Source organism: Pteropus vampyrus, unplaced genomic scaffold (assembly GCF_000151845.1).
Source record: "Pteropus vampyrus isolate Shadow unplaced genomic scaffold, Pvam_2.0 Scaffold970, whole genome shotgun sequence".
NCBI lineage: Eukaryota > Metazoa > Chordata > Mammalia > Chiroptera > Pteropodidae > Pteropus > Pteropus vampyrus.
The window spans coordinates 266979-292650 of NW_011889751.1; the positions used below are offsets into that span (position 1 = coordinate 266979).

Here is a 25672-nt window from a genome sequence, read left to right on the forward strand (position 1 = left end):
TGGTTGTACCAGAGCAAAAGAACAACACCAGACAAGCTGGCATCCATGTGCCCCAGGATGAAAAATGGTGGTCCCTGATGGTGTCCAGTCAGTGCTCCTGAGAGTCAGAATACTTGAGGTGCTCAGGGCACTTGATAATCAGTATAAAAGTATTTTGACATTTTAACAGCTAGTACGGCTATACTGGTGCCTAAAGTCTGAATACCAACCCTAGGTTGGAAATTACTTTCCTCAAGCCTCAAGGCCTGGCTAAAAACTGAATTTGAAGTAAAATCTGCAGTGAATCCAGCTGAGGAAGGGAGAGAATACATGAGTTGCTCCTTCTGACTCACTCAGTTGTATTTTCACTTTGATCACACTGTATTATAAAGTCCTGTTAATGAGTCTGCCTTTCTTCTAGAATGTAAGTATCATGTAATAAATAGATATGAAAGTCCTTCCACCTATTGGGCATCTAGCCAATCATTGTTTGTTGAGTAACAGCTAACATGTATTGTGTGCTGACTTTGTGCCAGGCCTCTCATCTGATTCTGATAGCACTTTTATTGGTAGCCCCATTTTGCGACTGAAGAAACGAAGGCAGAGAGGATCAAAAACTTGCTTACATCTGGGACTAAACTCAGCAGCCTGATTCTGGAGTCTGTACTTTTAACTACTGTGTTTGATTTCAGTGGCTGGTAGGTGACCATACAGGTAAAAAAGTTCAGATGAATAAAGTATGGCTTGTTTAGGAACTGGGGAGAAATATGGTAAATAGAGTGTAGAGTATGTGAATGGAAGTGATGGGTGACAAAGCTTGAAAAGTCAGCTGGCATCAAATTGCAAAGGGCCTTATATATAACATTTAAACTTTTGGACTCACTCCTAAGTTCAATGAAAAACCACTTAAAATTTTGAGCCTGGCTGTTTCAGGGTGAGATTTGTGTTCCAGAGTGCTCATTCTATCTGCTGTGGAAAGGATTGATTGGAGAGAGTGTTGCCCTCCTCAGCTGTTATTTACCTCCTTTGTTTATTTATTTTCCCTTACCATTCATTTTTTATTTTTTTAAATGCCAGGCTCACTGGACTTTAGCGAAGGTTAAAAAAAAATATCCACATCTGGGCCAACACATCTCTTGGTTGGGCAAGTGGCAGTAGTAAAGGGTGCCCCTTATGATGGGCTGGAAAATCCCAACTGTGATAGAGCCAATTGGTGAAGGAGAGAGTGGTAGGTTTTCATTTTCTTTCCTTAAGGCTGTAGCTTGTCTCACAGCCTGTATTCTACACTCTCACTCCTGCCCGATGCTAAGAGCAGTAGATTCCAGACTCCATACTCTCTCCACCCCCAAAATTGACAAATGGGTATATTTTCTCTGACCTTAAAGTGATTTCACACAACATCTCCCAGAAACTATAAATCCTGTCCCAGAACTCTGCAGGAGGGATGAGCAAAGGCAAATACCCTGACCTGCTAACCTTCCTCTCAGGGGTTTGATAGTATCTGTCTCCCAGAGACCTTGTTTTTGGAAAAGAAATGTCTCGTGTCTGATATTTCAGGTGCCTTTGTCAGCCAGCCCCGTGGCACAGACTGTCTGCTGGAGGAAAAAGGGAGCTTGCCAGGAAAATCTCCAGCACCAAATGGTGCACTTCTTAACTAATTTAGCAACCCAGTTCTCCTCATCCTGATGCAACATCTGCACCAGGAACACTTAGAATGAATGACTTGTCATCTATCTCTGTCCTCCTTTAAGAATACTTTTGGGGTTTTTCATCCTACTTCCCTGGGCCTTCCTTATCAATCCCTCATGGAATCCTCTTTTTATGCCCATCTGATAATGTTGGAGTACCCCAGGATTTATCTTCAATTCACTGCTCTTCTCACCACCCTCAATTGCTGGCTATACATGCTTTCAACATTGCCAAAGAACACTAATGCCAGGATTTAGGTCCTGAAGTAAACCAAGTACCAGAGGAGGCAGAGGTGGGTCTGAGATGAAGTTTCACAGTGGTCCTTCTTCACTGGGGTCCTAGAATTTTTAAAATGCAGATTACCAGGCCCAAACCTGGGAAAGTCTTGATTTCTTAGTATCAGGCTACAACACAGGCATGTGTATTCTGAAGGATCTTCAAGTGATGGTCTATTATCCCTTTTAAATTTTAAAACCAGAGGAGAGAAAGAGCAATTAGGGGGGTCATTTTAAAAACTATATAAATGTCTGACCAATGTACTGTACACTTGAAACTAACAATAAAATAAAATTTAAAAAAATAAATAATTAAAAATTATTAGTTCAATGAGTATCCACATACTGTTTATCCAGTTTCACCAATTATTAATATATTGTCATCTTGCTTTAACTATGTAGACTAAAATTGTGAATATGTAATTATTATTATGTGAAATAATAATTATTTTGCTAAACCATTTAAGTTAGTTGCAGACATCATGATATTCAACCCTAAATACTTCAGTGTGTATTGCCTGGGAACAAAGACATCCTTCCACATACAATTCATATTCAATTTTCCTTAAATACACCATAATGGCCTCTAAAGCTATTCCCCTCTACCCCAAAATCCATATATTGCATTTATTTATCTTTTAGTTTCTTGCAATCTATAACTGTTTCCTAGCCTTTTTGCTGGCCTTTCATGACATTGACATTTTTTAAGTCCAGGCCAGTAGTTTTACAGAATGTCCAAGAGATTTTATTCCACAGCCAAGGCTGAGAACAGTTTCAATAGCACTTAAGTTTGGAGAGAGCCTAACCAGTCAATGAACTAAGGAGGTAGGTCTGAGGCCAAGATGGAGAGTTAGGATAAAACCTGGGAGGAGGTCAGGAGTGAAGTGAGGAAGAGTGGTTGGCTAGGCTGGTTGGGTGGCTTAAATATATAAAGTTACAGCAGCTGTTCTTCCTATGGTTACAAACACTGAAATACACCCAGCAGTGATTCACATGATGATTTCTTTAGCCTTCTCACCCATCTCCCGTGCCCCAGGCTCTTCTATTGAACTGTTATAGCATTTATCCGGCATATGTTAGGTGTAAGGCACTGTTCTAAGCACATGACATGCATTAACTCATTTAACCTTTGGCACAACAAACTCTCCAGAAGACAAAAACTGTGATTGTCCCTATTTTGATGAGTGAGGAGACTGCACAAAGAGGCGGTAACTTGTTCAGGGTCACACAACTAGTAAGTGGGGTACCAGAATTTGAACCAAGGCAGTTCTGGCTAACAAAACTTCACTTATTTTTTTTTTAATTTTATTTTTTAAATTATTATTCAATAAAATTGACTTTTTTTCTTCTGGATGACAGTGCTATAAATTTTAACACATGTGTAGATTCATGTAACCACCACAACAATCAGGATACAGAACAGTTCCATCACTCCCCTCCCCACAACCTCCCTCCTGCTATACCTTTAAAGTCACCCTCACTCCCCTGCCCATGGAGAATGTTCCTATTTTTGCTTTGTTCCTTCTACGGGCTGTGCTTCCAATGTCAGTCTGCATTTTTTAAATTTTGCAGCATTAAACAGATCTTTCTTTGGTATTCGCCAAACGTTATAGTCAGTTGGGTTCTCCAAGACGGTTTAGTTTGGGTCTCAGTCTTCGTTATGCTAATTAGGATCAGTTTAACGCACCCAGAAGGCAAGGATAAACCCAACAGTTCATCAACAGCTTCACAGAACCGTTTTCCTGAGCTCTTCACTCTTGAGTTTTCTGTTCAGTTCTTTCTGGTTCCCTGGGTTCCGACTTTGGGCCATTTGGGCTAGAAATAATCTGTGTCCGGGAATGCGCTATGACTGGGGCCAAGTGGGAGGAGACAGGGAGGGGGCAAACAAACAAAAAGAAAGCAGTGGGTTTTGGCCCCTCCCTCTTAGATCCGCAGGTCCATTGAACTGAGAGGAAGGATTTTTTCCTTCAGAGATTTGACTTCTGCCAGTTCCCATTCCTGGCTGCTCTTTGCCACTATTGCCACGACCACCGTGGGACTTCCTAGTGACTGAGGCACAGAGGAACCGAAAAAAAAAAGAGAAAAAAAGGAACAGAAAAAAAGAGGAGGAAAAAAATCCTCCACTCTCTCTTGGGCTTTTGGATTTTCCTTTGCTGCTCATTGATCCAGAACTAGAGGCTTTCTCCTGGATCTCCTTTTGCACCATTGTATTCACTTCCAGTTTTCAGAATGTGTTGAGTTTGTGCTAAGAGTTGCTAGAGAAACCAGTGGGTTGGTGGTTCTTTTTTTTCTAGTGTTCTTCTCTGATCCACCTACTGATATTTACTTTTTGGAGTTCTCAAATAGTTGCTCATGCATTCTGTACACGTTTTATAGTCAAATTCAGTGGGAGATAGTTGCTCATGCATTCTGTACACGTTTTATAGTCAAATTCAGTGTTTACTCCATCATATCCAGAGTCAAATATCAGCCCTCACTTATAAATCCCATGCCATAGTGCCTCTCCACATAAATATCTCATAGACACTATGAGTTCATCATGTGTCAATCAGATTCCATTATTTATTCATCTAGTCTTACCTCTTCCCATGATCCCTATCTCAGCCAATCTCACTGTCATTTACCCAGTTGTCCAAGCCTGAATCCATTATTGTCTTTGACTCCTCCCTCTCTGTAATATCCACATGTATCATTCACTGGTCCTGGTTTTTCCCTCCTTTGTCCACTATTTTAAATTCTTCAGGCCTATATGCTTTATCACCTGGGCTATTGCTATACTCAGCTAACTGGTGTGACAGGCTGATATTTTTGATTTTCTTTTTCCAACTTTCTATTTTTTGAACTTCTTATTGGATACACACAGGAAAGCACTCAAAGTTATAAACCCAATAAATTATTGATAAATTATCCTAAACCGAACCTATTCATGGTCAAGAAGCAGAACATCACCGCCATCCAAAGGTCCTTTTGTACTTGCTCTCAAATACTATCCCTTTCTTTCTTTACTATACTGATTCTCAACACCACAGTTTGGCTTTGCCATTTTTAAAACTTTACACATATATAGAATCATACCGAATGATATTTTTTGTGCCGGGTTTCCTAGTGCAACATTATGTTTTGTGAGATTCGATCATGTTGTTGTGTGTTGTTTTATTCTCACTGCTGTATAATATTCCATTCTACATTGTCATCTGTTTTATGGTTGCTGGATATTTGGGTTGTTTCCAGTTTGGGCCTATTAATAATATTGCTGCTATGAATGCTCTTATACATGTCTTTTGGTGGCCATCAGCACTCATTTATACTGGATAAATACCTACAGATGTTATTTCTGACATGCATATGTTCAAGGCAGAAAACTGATTTCCCACAATACATTCTGGCTTCTGTTCACAACATCCTTGAGCTCCAGAGGGAGGAAAACCTTTGCCATAAAGAAAAAAATATCTTGGAAGAAACAGAAAGAGAAAAAGATTTTTCCGGATTGAAAAAGAGATTCCCCCAGCGTAAGGGGAGAAGAGAAAGAGCTCTGTGGATTCCAGAGTTGCAAAGCCTGGCCTGGCTTCCATGCAACATCTGAGAAAAGCCCCAGAGAGAAGTTGTGAGGTAGGGAATTTAGAAAGTTGAGGCCATAAGCAAAGATTTTCCACAAAAAGCATCAGAGTGCTGCCACGCCTGAAAGGCCCTGCACATGGGGCCAATGAATATCTTATCATTAACCAGCATGAGCAGATGATTTCATGACTAGAGAGCCATACTGCCATGCCCTGGTATATATAAAATTCCCAGAACTCAGGCACAGCTCCAAGTGAAAGCTCCCAAAAATATCTATGGCTGAATTTTCTCCAGACTTATGGGATTGAGAGCTCAAAATGAAATTAACTCTGATTTATAAAGAGATGTGATATTTCTTATCCATCTGAGTTGTGGACTGAGGTTTATACCTCCTACATTAGCCTGGTATTCCCCAGGGCTACTCTAGCACATGTGGCTTTGTGAAAAAGAGAAAACAAGTATTGCCTCTGGGCTGACCAATTAGGGAAAGGCTCACTTTCCTCTCAGTTGGCAGTGTTAGGCCATGGTGCTTGGCTTGATACTTGGAATGTGGGCTGGATTTCAGCCACATTCATGCTCCTAGTACCATACAACCTGCACAACTATACATGGCAATTCTGAGTGACCCCTGTCCCAATCTGGCCTTGCCTTCATTACCAGAGTTCTTGCTCTGAGGCGCACTTCAGACCATGGCACTCTCCTGCTTAAAACCCTTCAAAGGTTCTCCATTACCTAGATCTGTACTAATAAATACACTAACCACTAGCCACATGTGCTTCTTGAGCATTTGAAATGTGACTAGTTTGAATTGAGATGTGTCATAAATGTAAAATACATACTAAATTTCAATGACTTAGTATTTGAAAAGAATGTAAAATATGTCATTAATAATGGTTTATATTGATTATGTTAAAATAATATTTTTATGTATTGAGTTAAATAAATATAATATTAAAGTTGATGTTACTGTTTATTTCTTATTTCTTTTTTTTTAATATGGCTACTAGATAATTTAAAGCTGCATATGTGGCTTATATTACATTTTTAATGAACAGTGCTGGTCTAGGTAAAGTTCAAACTCCTGACTTTGACAAAAAAACACATTGTATTCTTGTCTTTGCTTCTTCTATAGCCTTATCTACCCACTAGTTTTCCTCCATTCTCTCCACCCCTCCAATACATGCGTACACACTCATTCATCTGGCATTACAGCAACTCTAAATCCTTCCTCAATCTCTTTCATATCTTTTGACTTTACACAAGCTTTTCCTTTCCTCAGATACACTTTCTCTTGTCTCCTTTGGGTCTTAGGTTTCTCATGTGTCAAGTTATAAAAGAGCAATAGATAATCTCTAGCATTCCTTCCAGGCCAGTGGTTCTATAATTGGCCTCAAAGAAGTATACAGTGGCATGCATAATCCAACAATCATTTATATTTGCATTCAGTGTGAGAAATAATAATATATACTATGCACTGGTGGCCTACTGCATGCCAGGCTTTGTTTCAATTGCTTTCAGTACCACTTAATCTCATCAGCAATTCTATGAGGTGAGTGCTATCATGATACTCATTTTATAGATAGAGAAATCCAGATACAGAGAGGTTAAGTGATTTGCCAAGGTTACTAGAGACTTCAGAGCTCATGCTCTTAACATCTATACTGTGTTTGAGAAGCTAGGAATTGATAGCACTTTCAGTTGAAAGAATCTACTACAGTCTTTGCACTGCTGAAAATTTAGTCTTTAGGTCTCAGCTTAAGTATTCCTTCCTGAGAGAGACCCTCTTTGCATACCAAGTCTAAAGTAAGCCCTCTGCCTTGTTATTTCAGCTTGATATTTCTTATTCCTAGTACTTATCACAATTTGCCATTATATATTTACTTGTTTGCTTGTGTATTAATGTCTCATCCCCAGACTAGGAGCGTTTGGAAAGTTAGCACTATATGTCTTGTTCTTCCCCTAGGCACCCACGTAGGGATGGTAGTCATTGAAGCAAAGCTGCTGTGTCTGAACTTGGGGTTGGGAACACATTCATTTTATATTATATGTGATTTCTCTGGTTCCCAGAAGCAATCTAATTGAATAAAATTTTTCATTTAGAAAAATTACAGGAAGAGAGCAGAATCCACTGAAGATGTAGAGAGACTAGAGGAAGGGCCATACTTTTCTATCTGTCCCAAGCCCTGTCCTCTGTTCTCCCCACATTCCAAATTTCTCTGTCAGAATTGCCCCTTTCTCCCACGTTTGTTTCAGTTTTATGCCCTCAGGACACTTTTTTTCTTTTTCTTCAGATAAATTATGAATAAAAGAGCATTACTGAGGTCAAATAAGGCCACCTTTGTTGCTTCCCCCATCCCATTGTTTCTACCCCAACCAGAGGCCAATGGTATTATGAATTTGACATGTGTAAAGTTTTGATCCAAGATTATGGGCTTCCTTGAGGACAATGACTCCACTCTCATCCTCCAGATCCTCTGCCCCAAGCACAGGGCTTACTCAGTAAGTATTAGATAAATGAATGGAGGAGTAGGCTTTCTGTTTTATCTTGAACACTAATTATTGAATCACCTCTTGAGAAGGGGAGGCTGTCCTGTGAGGGCTACAGAGGCATTGCCTGCCCTTGAAATACTTATGATCTGATTGAGGAGAGAAAGAAGTGTATAAAGCAACATGTTCTCTGAGCCAAATGAAGGAACCAACTAGCACTGCTAGAGTCCAACAGAAAGACTGCAGCAGGCCCAGGAGGTCTCATAGCTGAGGTAGGATTTAAGTTGTATGTTCAAGAAAAGGAAGATCTTAATTGATCAGATAATAAGAAGGGAGAGCATTGGAAAAAGAAAGCAACCCAAGTGACTATGTGGAGGAAGGAATATCAATACTTGCTTGGGCACACCAATGTCTACTAATTTTCTCTCTGACATGCCATTATCTACAATTTGCTGCCACTCTACATCTGGGCTCCCTAAGGCAGCCTGTTATTCTAAAGTAGCTTCTCTGATCACTTTTTTGGGATTGTGAAGGCTACCTCATAGGTTGTTAGTTTCATAAATAGCCCTAAATTATATTTTGGATAGGTTGTGTAAATCCAACAGATGTGCACTGAAGAATATGATGGGCCTTTCCAGAACTTTTGGTAGCAGTATTACTTTATATTTTATTTAACGGACATTTATATAACATTTACTAATACTAAGACTCTTCTAAGCACTTGAAAATATTTTTTTATTTAAAATTTTTTTTTATTAAAGTATAGTCGGCATACAATAGTATATTAGTTTCAGGTGTACAACATTGTGATGCAACATTTATATACCTTCGTGATCACCACACTAAGTCTAGTTACCATCTGTCACCATGCAAAGTTATTACAATATTATTGACTGTATTCCCTGTGCTATATACTACATCTCCATGGCTTATTCATTAACAGATACCAACCTTATTAATAAATGACCTATGAAGTATGTGCTATTATTATCCTAATTTTAGAGATGATTAAAGTGAGGCAGGAAAGGATTAAGTCACTCACTCATGGTCATACAGCTAATAAGCAGCAGAGCTGAAACTCAGCCAACTCTTAATCATCATGCTCTAATGCCTCTCTCTACAAAAATCCTGGATGGATGATTGAATTAAGGTCCTTTAAATCCTTTTAAATCAATCTTGAGACCATTATTTTTATTCTTTTTAATAAAATTTATTTTAGAATAATTTTAGATTTACATAGAAGTTGCAAAGATAGTATTGATAATTCATGTATACACTTCACCCAGTTTCTCCTTATGTTAGCATTGTTGCATAACCATGGTCCTTCTGTCAAAATGAAGAAATCAACATTAGTACATTACTGTAAACTCAACTACAGACTTTATTCATGTTACACAAGTTTTTCCACTAATGTTACTTTTCAATTCCAGGAGTCAATCCAGGCTACCACATTGCATTTACTCATCAGGTCTCCTTAGTTTCCTCTGCTTTGTCAGTTTGTCAGTCTTTCCTTGGTACTCATGACCTTGACAGTTTTGAAGAGTACTGGTCAGATATTTTATAAAATGTCCCTCAATTTGGGATTGTCTGATATTTTCCTCACAAGCAGACTGAGGTTATAGGTTTGGGAAGAGAATACCACAGAGGCGAAGTGCTCTTCTCATCACATGGTATCGAGGGTACATGAAATCACTGGTGATGTGAACCTTCATCACCTGCCTAAGGTAGTATCTGCCAGATTTCTCCATCATAAAGTTACTGTGTTTCCATTTTAATACACATTTTTATTATATACATATATTGGTTAGAAGTAAGTTATTAATTTCAGCCCACAATCAAGGGGGAAGGGATTAAACTCCACCTCCTAGAGGAAAGAAATATCTACATATATTATTTGGAATCATTCTGTAAGGTTTTTCCCATCTCCCTATTTATTTATTTGTTCCATCATTTATTTATATCAGTATAAAATAAACTCATATATTTTATACTTCGGGTTATGATCCAATACTATGTTATCTATTATAGACTATTCCTTTTTAAAATCCATATCCTTTCTGTACTTTTGAAAGGCTTGAAAATTCAGAATTCCTTATTGTGGGTTTGTTTAAAGTAGGGACTACCTAAATTAAATTCTGGTATAAAATTTGAGGGGTGTGTTGTGCATGCATACACTCATTTTACAAATGAAGAAATTGAAATTTGGTGATGTTAAGTGGGTTGACCATGCTTACACAGTATGCAATGGAATTTTAGACAGGAATGATCTCTCTATAATCACAGTAGTAGATCTCCATGCTCTGCTTAAGAAGTGAAGCTTATTAGCTCACAAGGCAGCTCTTTTGATGTAAGGTCTGCTCTATTACTTATGGGACTGCAATCATCAGGGAGTGGGATTGGAAGAGAGAGAGAAAAATGGTGGCCTTGGGAAGAGCAGAATATAATGGAACATTTGGTAAGAAAAGGGGTTTGACAAGAGAGGAAGTGGTGACTGAGTCTAAGGTGTGGCAGCTGAAAACGGGTGTGTTTCCTGGATTTCAGCAAAGTAGTTGGCTACCAGACTGACAAAATGTACGCAGAGAGAAATTGTAGCGACCACCCCTACACTCCATGCCCATCTAGCCCCTGTTCTTCCTCGCAGTGGTCAGACTTCAGTTATTGTATTACTCATTTTGCCCATCTCCAATACGTTCATTCATAAACTATATTCCTACTACTCAGCCATAAAATGATGAAATATTGCCATTTGCAATTACATGGATGGATATTGAGAGTAACATGCTAGGTGAAGAAAGTGACAGAAAAGGATAAGAACTATATGATTTCACTCATATTGAAATATAAAATGAAAAGCAACAAATGAACAAGCAAAACAAACTCATAGACACAGACCACAGTATGGTGGTTACAAGAAGGGAAGTGAGTAAAGGGAGGATGAAGAGGGTAAAGAGGAGCAAATATATAGTGGCAGAAGGAAATTAGACTTCAGGTGGTGAGTACATAATGAAATATACAAATGATATACTATAGAATTGTACACTTGAAACTTATATAATGTTATTAACCAATGTTACCACAATAAATTTAATTAAATAAAAAATTTAAAAGCTGTATTTTTAAATTCAACAGATATTCTTGAGCACCTACTATATAGGCTAAGATCTATTCTAGGTTCCACAGGTGAGTTGAAAGGATGATAGGTATGTGTATAGGTGCGTAGGAGGTAAAGAAATGTTTTTTATTGCTTTTTTTTACTTTTAATAATAATTTTTATTTTGTAATTACTGTTGGCATACAATATTATATTAGTTTCAGGTGTACAACATAGTGATTATACATTTATATAACTTACAAAATGATCACCCCAATAAATCTAGTACCCCTCTGAAACTATACATAGCTATTATAATATTATTGACTATACTCCTTATGCCATACTTTACACCCCCTTGACTATTTTGTTAACTACCAATTTGTACTTCTTAATCCCTTTTCCCTTTGCATCCAGCCCTCCACCCTACTCTCATCTGACAACCATCAAAATGTTCTCTGTATCTATGACTTTGTTTCTGTTTTGTGTTTGTTTGTATTGTTCTTTAGATTCCACATATAAATGAAATCATATGGCATTTGTTTTACTCTCTCTGGCTTATTCTACTCAGCACAATACCTTCTGGGTCCAATCACATTGTTGTAGATGGCAGGATTTCATTCATTTTTCATGGTTGAGTAATATTCTATTATATATGTATCACTTCTTCTTTAACCGTTGATGGACACCCAAGTTACCTCCATTTCTTGGCTACTGTAAATAATCCTGCAATGAATATATAGATTCACATGTCTCTTCAAAGTACTATTTTGGTTTTCTTCAAATAAATACCTAGAAGTGAGATTACTGGTCCTTCTTTGTCTCTTGTTATAGCCTTTGTTTTAAAGTCTGTTTTGTCTTGTATAAGTATTGCTACTCCAGCTTTGTTTGTATGTTTCCATTTTCATGAAACATCTTTATCTATCTCTTTACATTCAGTTTGTGTGTCTTTCAATTCGAAGTGAGTCTCTTGTAGGTAGCATATGTAAGAGTCTTGTTTTCTTATCCATTCAGCCACTCTATCTTTTGACTGGAGCATTTAATCCATTTACATTTAATGTAATTATTGATAGATTATGTAGTTATTGCCATTTTATTATTCATATTTTATCTTTCTTCTTCTTCTTCTTAAAGTTTCTTTAACATTTCTTATACTGCTGGTTTGTTGGTAATGAACTCCTTTAGCTTTTTCTTGTCTAGGGAGCTCTTTATCTGCCTTTCAATTCTAAATGATAGCTTTGCTGGATAGAGGAATCTTGGTTGTAGGTCCTTACTTTTCATCACTTTGAAAATTTCATGCTAATCCCTTCTGGTCTGCAAAGTTTCTGTTGAGAAATCAGTTGACAGTCTTATGAGAGCTCCCATGTAGGTTACTAACTGCTTTTGCTTTTAAGATTCTTTGTCTTTAACTTTTGGCATTTTAATTATGACGTGTCTTGATGTGAGCCTCTTTGGGTTCATCTTGTCTGGGACTCTCTGTGCTTCCTGGGCTTGCATGTCTAGTTCCTTGACCAGGTTAGGGAAATTTTCTGTCATAATTTCTTGAAATACGTTTTCGATTCCTTGCTCTCTCTTTTTCTTCTGATACCCCTATGATGCAAATGTTGGTACATTTGATGATGTCCCAGAGGTCCCTTAAACTATTCTCATTTTTTTCAATTTTTTTTCTTGTTGCTGTTGTGATTAGGTGTTTTCTGCTACCTTCTCTTCTAAACCACTGATTTGATCCTCTGCTTCATTTAATCTAATGTTGATTCCCTCTAACACAGGGGTCCTCAACCCCTGAGCTGTGAACTGGTAATAGTCTGTGGCCTGTTAGGAACTGGGCCGCACAGGAGGAGGTGAACGGTGAGCAAGTAAGCAAAGCTTCGTCTGTGTTTGCCGCTGCCCCCCAGTGCTAGCATCGCCACCTCAGCTCCACCTCAGATCATCAAGCATTAGATTCTCATAGGAGCACCAGTCCCTGCTGCTCTAATGTATGCTTCATTTCAGTTATTGTATTCTCCATTTCTGACTGGTTATTTTTTGTCTTCTATCTCCATTTTTGTGTTTTCTATCTCTTTGTTAAAGTTCTCACTGAGTTCTTCTACTCTTCTCCTAAGTTCCTTGAGCATCCTTATAACCAGTATTTTGAATTCTGCAACTGGTAGATTGCTTGTCTCCATTTTGTTTAGTTCTTTCTCTGGAGCTTTGTTTAGTTTTTTCATTTGAGACATGTTTTTTGTCTCCCCATTTTGTCTGCCTCCTTGTATTTTTTTGTATGTATTAAGTAGAGCAGCTAGGTCTCATGGTCTTAGTAGACTGACATTATGTTGTAGGTGTCTTGTGGAGCCCAGTGGTTCAGTCTCCCTGGTCACCACCAGACCTGGGGCTTCAGGTGTGTCCTTTTTATGGGTTGTGTGTGCCCTCCTGATGTGGCTGAGCCTTGGTTGCTGTTTGCATGTCAGTTTGATGGATTGGCCCTCAGGCTGATTGGTTGCGAAGACTGACCAGTGACAATAGTGGAAGAGCTATTGTGCAGGGGCTGACCCTACAGAGCTGGATTTGCCTTAGCAGGGCTCTGATGCCTTCCCAGTCTGCCCTTTGGGTGTGTAGTCCTCAGATGTGGCCTCAGTTGGTGCTCAGGCTTGGTTTGAAGGCAGTCACTGGGCAGGCTGGATCCTGGGAGGGGCTCTGCCACAGGCCATGTTCAGCTGTAGCCTGTGCCCTGCCCGGGGCCACCTGGCATGAGCCACCATGCAGTCTTCAGATAGCTGCCACCACACTGGGCTTAGAGGTGCCTCAAGAGGTAAAGCCGCAAACTGAGGCTGGCTGCCGTTAGTGCTGGGCTCGGAGCTGCTCTGCAAGAGGTACAAGACATGCCAACGCCAAGCATGCTTCTTGTTTAGATTTTTTGAGCCAAGACAGGCCGTTTATATGGAAAAGCCACTGGAAGTGGCTTGGGCGTGTACGCAAGTAGGGTGGGGTGGGGTCTCAGGGAATTTTTAGGGCAGGATGCGACCAGTATTAGTCAGGTTGATGGAGACTCAGATATGGCAGCCACCTCGTCTGCGCAGTAGAAGTGGGGAGGGCTGAACAAAGGAACAATGCCCTCTGCCAGCATTTCTGTCTGGGAGAAAGCTGTTCCTCCAGCCCTCACCCCAAAGCCAGACAATTTAGTTCCTCCCCTTATGTCCCTGGCACTTTTAGAGCTGTTGCTCCAGTGCTGGAGTTCAGAGTGAGTAAGTGAGTCAGCCAGCAAGTAAGTCCCTTAAAGAGGGATACCTGGGACTCCAACCATCCTCAGTCTCACACAACCACAATCTCCACTGGTTTTCACAGACAGAAGTTGTGGACACTTCTCTTGCAGGTACTAGAATCCCTAGCTAGAGAGTCTGGTGTGGGGCTGATATCCCTCACTTCTCCAGGGAGACCTCTGCAGTTGAGGTATCTCTCCTGATTTTTAACCACTACACACAGGTGTGAGATCAGCCTGTTTCACGACTCTGCCCCACCTAGTCTCAAGGGGGCCTCAATCGTATGTCCCCAGTTGTAGGACTTCTGTTCAGCAAGACTTCAGGCGACTCCAAATGGTGGCTATTCTATAGTTTAGTTGTAATTTTGAGGTGGTCATGAGAGGAGGCGAGCACAACATTTACCTACTCCACCATCTTGGCTGGAAGTGTTTCTATTGCTCTCTTTTTATTTGGATTAAATTAAGAATTTCTCATTCCTTTTACCCTTAATTTCTTTTTTAAAACTTTGTTGAGATATAATTCACATATCACACAATTTGTCCACTTAAACTGTACTACAAGTGCTCCCAACTCGGCACTGCCACCATCTTCCTGGAGGAAAGAGCCAGAGGCAAAGGCTCCCTTTCCCGCCGTTGCTGCATACTCTTACTGCCATCTGCCCTCCTTCTACCACCTCTCTTATCCTCAGCAGTCACATACTTCTTTCTAAAGAAACTCCCTTCCCCTCGCTCTAGTTACCTATAAAGTGAAGAATCACATCACCTGTTCCACTCTTATCAGCATAAGGAAACCAAGCTCATAAGATTGATGAAACTTCACTAAAGATGTCTAAGCAACAACTAACTCAGTTTAAATCCAGAAACTCCTATGTTGTATTTGCAAATCTTGCCAACCAAGTTCGCCAAAAATCAGTGAAAAAAAAGTTTTGAGTTCACACTAATGGTGGTCGGTGGTCTATGAATCAGGTCTAGGAGAATTCTCATAAACAGCCTATTCCTGACTGATCTCTACCCAGAAAGAATCATACTTGGAGCTGCAGAGAAAATTGAAAGGACTGTCCAAATTGAAGCTTCAACTGTTGAGACTAAAGAGCAAGGGGTCAAGCCGCACCTGACAGTGGTGGACACATTTGGCTATGGTGACACTATCGACTGCAGGAATTGTTTTAAGACAATTATCTCCTACATGATGAGAGTGGTTTGAACAGACAGCACGTAATTGATAACAGGTGCACTGCTACTTTTACTTCATTTCACCCTTTGGACATGGACTTAAGCCCTTAGATGTCGCATTTATGAAAGTCATACACAATAAGGTCAAGATTATGCCTGTCATTGCAAAAGCCGACACTCTCTGAAGGAATGAAAGTGCTTCAAGGAAAGGATTCTGGATGCAATTGAAGAACATTATGTCAAAATCTATCATTTGCCTGATGCAGAATCAGATGAAGATGAGGACTTTAAAGAGCAGAAGCCTAGGCTTCTCAAGGCCAATATCCCATCCTCTGTGGTTATATCCATTCAGCTGATCCATGCCAAAGGCAAGAATGTCAAAGGTCACCTCTACCTGTGGGGTGTCATGAAGGCGGAGAACCCAGAGTACAATCACTTTCTGAAGCTGAGGACAGTGCTCATCACTCACATGCAGGACCTCCACGAGGTGACCCAGGACATTCACTATGAGGATCTCCATTCTGATAAGTTCAAACAAAGTGACAGAAAAGTGGAAAATGAGGACATGAGTAAAGACCAGAAATGGAATTCAGAGATGCTAGTCACTCTCTGCTGGTCACTTAAACCTAGGACTTGTAAACCCAATAGCCATGGGGAAGCTCTATATAGTCAAGTTCATGGAAAGGTAGAGAAGTCAGAATTGCAAAGTGAAGACTGAAGTGGATATGGAAAGACAGAAGACTACATGGACTGAGAGGGTAATTAAAAGAAAAAAAGAACTACCTTGATTTCTGAAGACTTTCCAGTTCATGGCTTTAGTCTCTCCTGAAACCTGGCTATACTTACTGACCTTGTGTTCCATGAAACTCCCTATATCCTCTAATAAGCCCTCCTCATTCCTTAAACAAATATGAAATCAAAGTGAATCAGAGATTTAAGTGTATAATGTAAAAATATAAAACTTTTTGAAGAGGACATAGGAGAAAATCTTTGTGGCCTGAGTTAGAGGAAGAGTTGTTAAATATGACATCAAAAGTCAATCCATTAAAACATAGATAAATTGAACTTTTTAAAAATTAAGAACTTCTGCTCCATGAAAAAAAAAAAACACCTTGTTAAGAGGATAAGACGAGCCATGAAAAAATATTTGCAAATCCCAGTTCAACAAAGGACTCATATACAGAATACATAAAGAATACTCCAGCAGTTTTGAAACGGGCTTGCCACCAGAACACAAGTGTTGTGAAAACCACTGCTAAATCTTAGCCAAAATGAGAAAGGAAAAGACTCACATCAACATGGTCATTGGACACATAGATTCCGATGAGTTAACTACAATTGGTAATCTGATCTACAAATGCAGTGATATTGACAAAAGAACCATCAAAATATTTGAGAAGGAAGCTGCTGAGATGGGGAAGAGCTCCTTCAAATATGCCTGGGTCTTGGATAAACTAAAAGTTGAACATGAGCGTGGTATCACCACTGATATCTCCCTGTGGAAATTCAAGACCAGCAAGTACTTCGTGACCATCATTGATGCCTCAGGGCACAAATATTATTAAAAACATAATTACAAGCACATCTCAGGCTGATTTGCTGTCCTGATTGATACTGATGTTGGTGAATTTGAAGCAGGTATCTCCAAGAGTGGGCAGGCTCATGAGCATGCCCTTCTGGCTTACATACTGGGTGTAAAACAACTAATTGTTGGTGTTAACAAGATGGGTTTCACTGAGTCACCTTACAGCCAGAAGAGATACAAGGAAATCGTTAAGGAAATCAGCACCACATCAAGAAAACTGGCTACAACCCTGACACAATAGCATTTTGGCTGGAATGGAAACAACATGCTGGAGCCAATTGCTAACATGCCTTGGTGCAAGGAATGGAAAGTCACCCATAAAGATGGCAATGCCAGTGGAACCACGCTACTTGAAGCTCTGGATTGCATCCTGCCACCAACTTGTCTGACTGACAAGCCTTTGCATCTGCCACTCCAGGATATCTACAAAATTAGTAGTACTGGTACTGTCTCTTTGAGCTGAGTGGAGACTGGTGTTCTCAAACTTGGCATGGTTCTCAAACTTTGCTCCAGTCAACGTTACAACTGCAGCAAAGTCTGTTGAGATGCACCATGAAGCTTTGAGTGAAGCTCTCCTGGGGACAATGTGGGTTTCAATGTCAAGAATGTGTCTGTCAAAGATTTTCACTGTGGCCAATGGGGCCGGTGACAGCAAAAATAACCCACCAGACTTAATTGACAAGATATCTTCTGAGAAGACTCATGGAGAGTCAGATTATTCAAAAAGGCAAAACAGGGGTGAGGATGAAGATGGTGGACTGGATAAAAGCAGGATTCGTTTCCTCCCAGGTTCGCATTGAAATTACAACCAAATTATCAAATGATCAATGTGGAGAATCACCTGAAGTCTAGCTGATGGTAAGCTTACATCTGATAATATAAAGAAGCCACATCGAAGCAGGTAGGAGGGGCAAAGTCGAGAATCAGGCTGGACCCACTCCCACAGGTGGTGGAGGATCACTGGGAGAGAGAGCAAGGCTGCAGAAGCTCTCCTGAAGGAGAGAGCGGTCCTGGTCTCATTCGGAGACTCACCAGCCCAGGGTACCAGCCCAGGGAAGAGGATATTTCAATAACTCTGACTGTAAAAAACAGAGGGGATTCTGGCCATCTGGGTGAGATGAAAGGAGAATGAAACCCCAGATGCCCCTTTGAAGGACCAGCGCACAGGATTTCTGACCTCTGGACTCTCACCCAGCAGTGGGTCAGAGGCTCGCGTGGGATTCATTCTGAGAAAGTCTGCATTACCTGGCGCCAGAACGAGGGCGGGAAGGGCAGGCACCAATGTGCCTTAGTTTGGTCCCTCTACCAGGCAATCTACAGACTGAGCCCGCTTGACTGTGCAGACCCCTCCCACAGAGCCATTAAGAAGCGCTGGCCAGAGGGGATCAGCCTGCTCGTCCCAGCCAGCAGATTATCCGGGGCATTTGTTACTGGATGGCTGCCAAGCCCTGCTTTTATTCAAGGCCAAGTATTCCCAGCGGGCTGAGAGCTGCATTTCCGGATAGGGTCAGGGAGATCACTGCTGTCAACATGAACTTGGGCTAATCTCAGGGTTCTGTGGGCCAGTCCCAGACAACGACTGGTCTTGCTGCGATCTGGAACTTCTGAGGGAACTCATGAACAGTTACCAAAGTTGCAGCAAGACTGAGGCTGTATTGATCTGACTGCCATTGTCTCTCCGAGACCCTACTCCAACCTACCCGCAAGTTGCTCCAGTCAGCCCATTGACAGTGAATTGCCACAGCCCTGCCCCTCCCCTTCCCTTATCTCCTAGTCCACACTGGCAACAAACTTTGGCTGACACAGGGTGGGCATTGCACGGAAATCAGTGGCAGGTAGACCTTTGCTTCCTGCAAGAGTTGTAATATTGTGTCCAGGAAGTGTAGGGTTCTGTGGGACCACCTCAGACGGCAGCTGGTCTCACTGTGATCTGTGACTACAGTGGGAACTCCCAGGCACAGAAGTTGCAGCAAAACTGAGGCTGTATTGGCCTGACAGACCTTGTCTCCCTGAGATCCCACTTCATCCAAGCCACAAAGTGCCTGCATCCCATTGACAGGCAGCCTCCTGTGCCCTGTTTGGCTCTAGGGTAATGCAGTCAGCGCAGGCAACAGACCTTGGTTAACACAGTGAGTGCTTTTTGAGGAAAACAGCTGTGGACAGACACTGCTGCCTGTACAAGCTGCAATATCTTGTGAGGGGATTGCAGAGGTCTGTATTGGCCTGACAGCCCTTGACTTCCTGACCTCCTGTCCCATCCAATACACATAGTGCCCACTGCACATTGATAGGCAGCTGCCCCTGCCCTGGGGTGGCACATTTAGGCCCAAGGTGGACAGCAGCTGACTATCCTATGAGTAGAAACTTATACAGGGAGCCACAGAGACAGCGTGGGCATGTAAACTGACACTGCAGTGGCAGAGGGAAATTTACTCACTAGACCCAGGAGATTCCTGGGGTCTCTGCGCCACCTAACATGCATATCACCCAGAGGCTCATCCAGTTTCAGAGACTTACAGGCAACTGACAGGCAATGTTAGGCCTTGAGGAGCACTGGTCCCTCTGCTAAACTGCCATATGTCAGGGACAAGGGATAGCCGGCTGGTGTCTACAGCGTTGCCACAAATAAATCCAGCATAGGCAACAACCATTTGCAGATCGCTTTGCAGTTCTCACCAGGTAGCCCTGAGGAATCAAAGCAGCAGCTGACCTTGCCTGTGGGGGAGCTGCTCCCAAGGGGCTACAAAACCAATGCATCTGGAGGCTGGCACCAGAACACGATGGAGCAACACCCGACTAGTCCCATTAGTGCTACACACAAAGGGTGGTTGCAACAAGTACACAAGCTTGCTAGGGCAAATCCCACTCAGTGGAGTCAGCCCACACACAACAACTCTTACCCTGTGGGTATATCCAATGCCCACAATTAGTCAGCCTGAGCGTTAATCCCATCCACTGGTCTAATAACAGCAATAAATGCTTGGTGACAACAGAAGATCATGCACAACCCACACAAAAATCACAACCAGAGCCCCCAGCATACAGGATCAGGGAGAGTGTGCAACTGGGCCACACAGGACACTTTCCACATTAGGCCATCTGGCCAAGGCTGAGAGATGAAACAAATATTCCTGACACATAGAAATGAACACAGAGAGGCTAATAAAAAGAGAAAACAAAGAAACATGCCACAAATGAAACAACAGGAGAAAACTCCAGAAGACAAGCTAAAGAAAATGGAGGCAAGCAACCTACCAGAGACAGAGTTCAAAATAATGGTTATAAGGATGCTCAATGAATTTATGGGGAGAATGGATGAGCACAATGAGAACATCAAAGAGAGATAATAAGCATAAAAATGTACATAGAAACCATAAAAAAGAACTTGACAGAAATGAGGAATACAATAACTTAAATGAAGAAGACACTAGAAGGATTCAACGGTAGATTAGATGAAGCAGAAGATCGAATCAGCATATTGGAAGACAAGGTAGCAGAATACACCCAGTCAGAACAACAAAAAGAAGAAAGGATTTTAAAAAATGAAGATAGATTAAGAGACCTCTGGGACGACATGAAGTGTAAAAACTTCCCTAACCTGGCAAAGGAATTACACTTACAAGTTCAGGAAGCCCAAAGAGTCCCAAACAAGAGGAATTCAAACAGACCTACACCAAGATACATCATAATTAAAATGCCAAATGTCAAAGACAAAGAGAATTTCTTAAAAGCAGCAAGAGAAAGGCAGCTAGTTACTTACAAGAATATCCCTATAAGAATGTCTGCAGACTTTTCAATGGAAACTTTGAAGGCCAGAAGAGACTGGCAAGAAATAGTCAACGTTATGAAAAACGAGAATCTACAACCACAAATATTCTACCAGCAAGGCTTTCAATTAAAATGGAAGGTGAAATAAAGAGCTTCCCAGACAGGAAAAAGCTTAAAGAATTCATCATCAATAAGCCAGCATTAGAAGAAATGTGAAAGGATCTTCTGTAAAAAGAGAAGGGGTACAAAAGGAAATAGAAATAACAAATATGAATAATAAAAAGAGAGTAACTATGTACCTATCAGTAACCACTTTTAATGTAAACGGATTAAATGCTCCAATCAAAAGACATACGGTAAATGAGTGGATAAGAAAACAAGACCAATGCATATGCTATCTGCAAGAGACCCAATTCAGATCAAATGAAACTCACAGACTGAAAGTAAAGGGAATGGGAAGAGATATTTCACGCAAATGGAAAAGGAATTTAAAAAAGCCAGGATAGCAATACTTATATCAGGTAAAATAGATTTTAAAACAAAAGATATAAAATGCTAAATATACATATATATATTTGTATATAGTATAAAAATGAATAAACTGGCATTAAAAAAATAAAAATAAATAAAACAAAAGCTATAATAGGAAACAAAAATGGGCATTACATAATGATAAAGGGATCGATAAATCAAGAGGACATAACCCTAGTAAACATATATGCACCCAACATAGGAGCACCTATATACATAAAGCAATTATCGACTGACATAAAAAGAGAGATCAATAGTAATACACTCATAGTAGGAGACTTTAACACCCCATTGACACCAATGGAAATATCTTCCAGGCAAAGAATCAACAAGGAAACAATGGGCCTAAAAGACACACTAGAACAGATGAATTTCATAGATATTTTCAGAGCATTTTACCCCAAAGCAGCAAAATATACATTTTTCTCAAGTCACATTGAACATTATCCAGAATAGACCACATGTTAGGACACAAATCAAGTCTCAATACATTTAAGAAGACTGAAATCATATCAACCATCTTCTCTGATCACAATGGTATGAAACTAGATATCAACTACAAGAAAAAAAAACTGGAAAATACACAAATACATGGAGGCCAAATAACATGCTACTAAACAATGAATGGGTTATTAATGAGATCAAGGAAGAAATCAAAAGATACTTAGAGACAAATGAAAATAAAACCTCAATGACTCAAAATCTATGGGACACAGCAAAAGCAGTCCTAACAGGGAAATTCATACAATACAGGCCTACCTCAAGAAACAAGAAAAAGGTCAGTAAACAATCTAACCTTACAATTTAAAGAACTAGAAAAAGAACAGCAAACGAAGCTCAAATTGAATCGAAGGAAGGAAATAATAAAGATCAGAGTGGAAATAAATGAAATAGAGTCTAATAAAACAATACAAAAGATTAATGAAACCAAGAACTGGTCCTTTGAAAGGATAAACAAAATTGACAGACCCTTAGACAGACTCATCATGGAATAAAGAGAGAGGACTCAAATAAATAAAATCAGAAATGAAAGAGGAAAATAAACATAGACTCCACAGAAATACAATGGATCATAAGAAAATACTATGAGCAATTATATGCCAACAAATTGGACAATCTGGAAGAAATGGACACATTCCTAGAAACAATCTCCCAAGACTGAGTCAAGAAGAAACCGAAAATCTGAACTGACTGATTACTACCAATGAAATAGAATCAGTAATCAAAAACCTCCCAAAAAAAAGTCCTGGACCAGATGGCTTCATAGGCGAATTTTACCAAACATTCAAAGAAGAATTATCACCTATTCTTCTGAAACTATTCCAAAAAATTCAAGAAGAGAGAAGGCTCCCTAACTCCTTTATGAGGCCACCATTACCTTGATTCTAAAACCAGGCAAAGACATATGAAATGTTCATATGGTTTTTATCTTTCGATTTGTTAACGTGGTGTATCATATTAATTGATTTGTGGATCTTGTACCAAACTTGCATCCCAGGAATAAAGCAGGTTACAAAATAAATATTCAGAAGTCAGTGGCATTTTTATACACCAATCATGAACTTTCAGAAAGAGAAATTAAGAAAACAATCCCATTTACAATTACGCTGAAAATTATCAGATACCTGGGAATCAAATTAACCAAGGAGGTAAAAGACCTGTTTTCAGAAAATTATGTCATTGAAAAAAGAAATTGAAGAAGATACAAATAAGTGGAAGCGTATACCGTGTTCATGGGTAGGAAGAATCAACATTGTTAAAATGGCCATTCTACCCAAAGCAATCTATAGATTCAATGCAATTCCTATCAAAATACCAATGGCATTTTTCAGAGAGCTGGAACAAATAATCCTAAAATTTATACGAAGCCAGAAAATAAAACCCAAATAACCACAGCAATCTTGAGAAAGAAGAACAAAGATGGAGGTATCACACTACCACCTGATATCAAACTATACTACAAGGCGACAGTAATCAATACAGCATGGTACTAGCATAAATACAGACATATTGATCAATGGAACACAATAGAGAGCCCAGAAATAAATAAATGTATATATACTCACTTAATATATGACAAAGGAGCTAAGAATGTACAATGGTGTAAAGACAGTCTCTTCAATAAATGGCGTTGGGAAAATTGGACAAATACATGCAAAAAAAAAAGAAGCTTGACCATCTTCTTACACTATATACAAGAATAGACTCAAAATAGATTAAAGACTTAAATGTAAGACCCCCAAACCATAAGATTTCTAGAAGAAAACATAGATAGTAAACTCTCTGATATTACTAACACGAATTTCATTTTGAATATATCTCCCTGGGCCAGGGAAACAAAAGACCTGTCAGAATGGCTATCATCAATAAATCAAAAAATAACAAGTGTTGGCAAGGATGCAGAGAAAAGGGAACCCCCATACATTGTTGGTGGGATTGCGATTAGTACAGCTGCTGTGGAAAACAGTATGGAGGTTTCTCAAAAAATTAAAAATGGGTCTACCTTTTGACCCAGAAATTGCAAGAAAAGTAAAACAATATTTGTAAAGATCTATGCACCCCAATATTCATGGCAGTACAATTTACAATAGTCAAGATGTGGAAGCAACCTAAATGCCCATCAACAGATGACTGGATAAAGAAGTTATTGTTTATATATACAATGGAATATTACTCAGCCATTAAAAATAATGAAATCCTACCATTTGCAACGACATGGATGGACTTAGAGGTTATGCTGAGTGAAATAAGTCAGACAGAGAAAGACAAATACCATATGATTTCACTTATATGCAGAATCTAAGGAATGAAAAGAACAAACTAATCAAAAACAGACTCACAAATATAGTGGGCAATTTGGTGATGGACAGAGGGGAGAGGGATTGGGGGTTGGGAGAATGGGGTGAAGGGTTAAAAAAGTACAAATTAGTAATTGATAGATGGTCACGAGTATGGGGAGCATGGCATAGGGAATACAATTAGCATTAATATATTAGCTAGGTGGAGAGCCAGGTGAGGGAAGGAGCAATTGTGGTGATCATTTTCTGAACTATATAGATGTCTAACCAATGTACTGTATACTTGAAACTAATTAAAATAAATATTTTTTTTAAAAGGCAAAACACCTCCAAAGTGATGTGGGAGAAAATAAAATGAAAGCCTGTTATGCCGACATAAGAACTCTATGATATCTTGGTAAGAGAAAAAAGCAAGTTGGAAAACATATGCATAGTAAGAACAATTTATGTAGAAATTTCAAACCCACAAAACTATGTATTTCTATAGGTAAATATATATGTATATAACTGCATAAGGAAAAGGTTATTAAAGAGTATACACTAGAGAGCAATAGTTACCATCTGGGAGAGGGGTGCCCCAGGGCCTTTTCACAATATCTGTATTTGTTATTCTTTTTCTTAGAATATATTGTTATTTATATAACTAAATACAAAATGAAGAACTTTCAGGGGGAAAAAATGACCCACCAATGGAAGCAGCTGGCTTCACGGCTCAGGTGATTATACTGAACCATCCAGGCCAACTCAGTGGCAGATATGCACCTGTACTGGATTGTCACACAGCTCACACTGCTTGAAAATTTGTGGAGCTGAAGGATATTGATTTGTTGTTCTGAGAAAAAGCTGGAAGATGGCCCAAAATTTTTGAAATCTGGTGATGCTGCCATCATTGATATGGTTTCTGGCAAGCCTATGTGTATTGAGGGCTTCTCTGACTACCCTCTGGGCTGTTTTGCTGTCATGACATGAGACAGATAGTTGCTGTGGGTATCATCAAAGCAGTGGAGAAAAAGACAGCTGGAGCTAGCAAGGTAATCAAGTTTGCCCAGAAAGGTCAGAAGGTTAAATAAATATTATCCCCAATACCTGCCACCCCAGTCTTAATCAGTGGTAGAAGAATGTCTCAGAAATGTTTGTCTCAATTGGCCATTTAAGCTTAATGGTAAAAGACTGGTTAATGATTACAACACATTGTAAAATCTTCAGAAGTAAAGGAGAATGTTTTGTGGACCATTTGGTTTTGTGCGTGTGTAGTAGTTTTTAAGTTATTAGTTTTTAAAATCAGTACTTTTTAATGGAAATAGCTTGACCAAAAACCTGTTACAGAATTTTGAGATCCCGTTAAAACAAAGTTTAATGAGAAAAAAAAAGAACGCTAAATTCAACAGTAAAAATAAATCTTATTTGAAAATTGGCAAAAGATTTAACAGACACTTCACCAAAGAAGATGATATAGATCTAAAAACACATGAAAGGGTGTTCAACATCACTAGTCACTAGTGA

General features: G+C 39.7%; 2 pseudogenes; both read left to right on the forward strand.

The window, feature by feature from the left end:
- Positions 1 to 15063: 15063 nt before the first annotated feature.
- LOC105309967 lies at positions 15064 to 16205 on the forward strand (annotated as a pseudogene).
- Positions 16206 to 16713: 508 nt separating this feature from the next.
- LOC105309968 lies at positions 16714 to 25239 on the forward strand (annotated as a pseudogene).
- Positions 25240 to 25672: the final 433 nt, after the last annotated feature.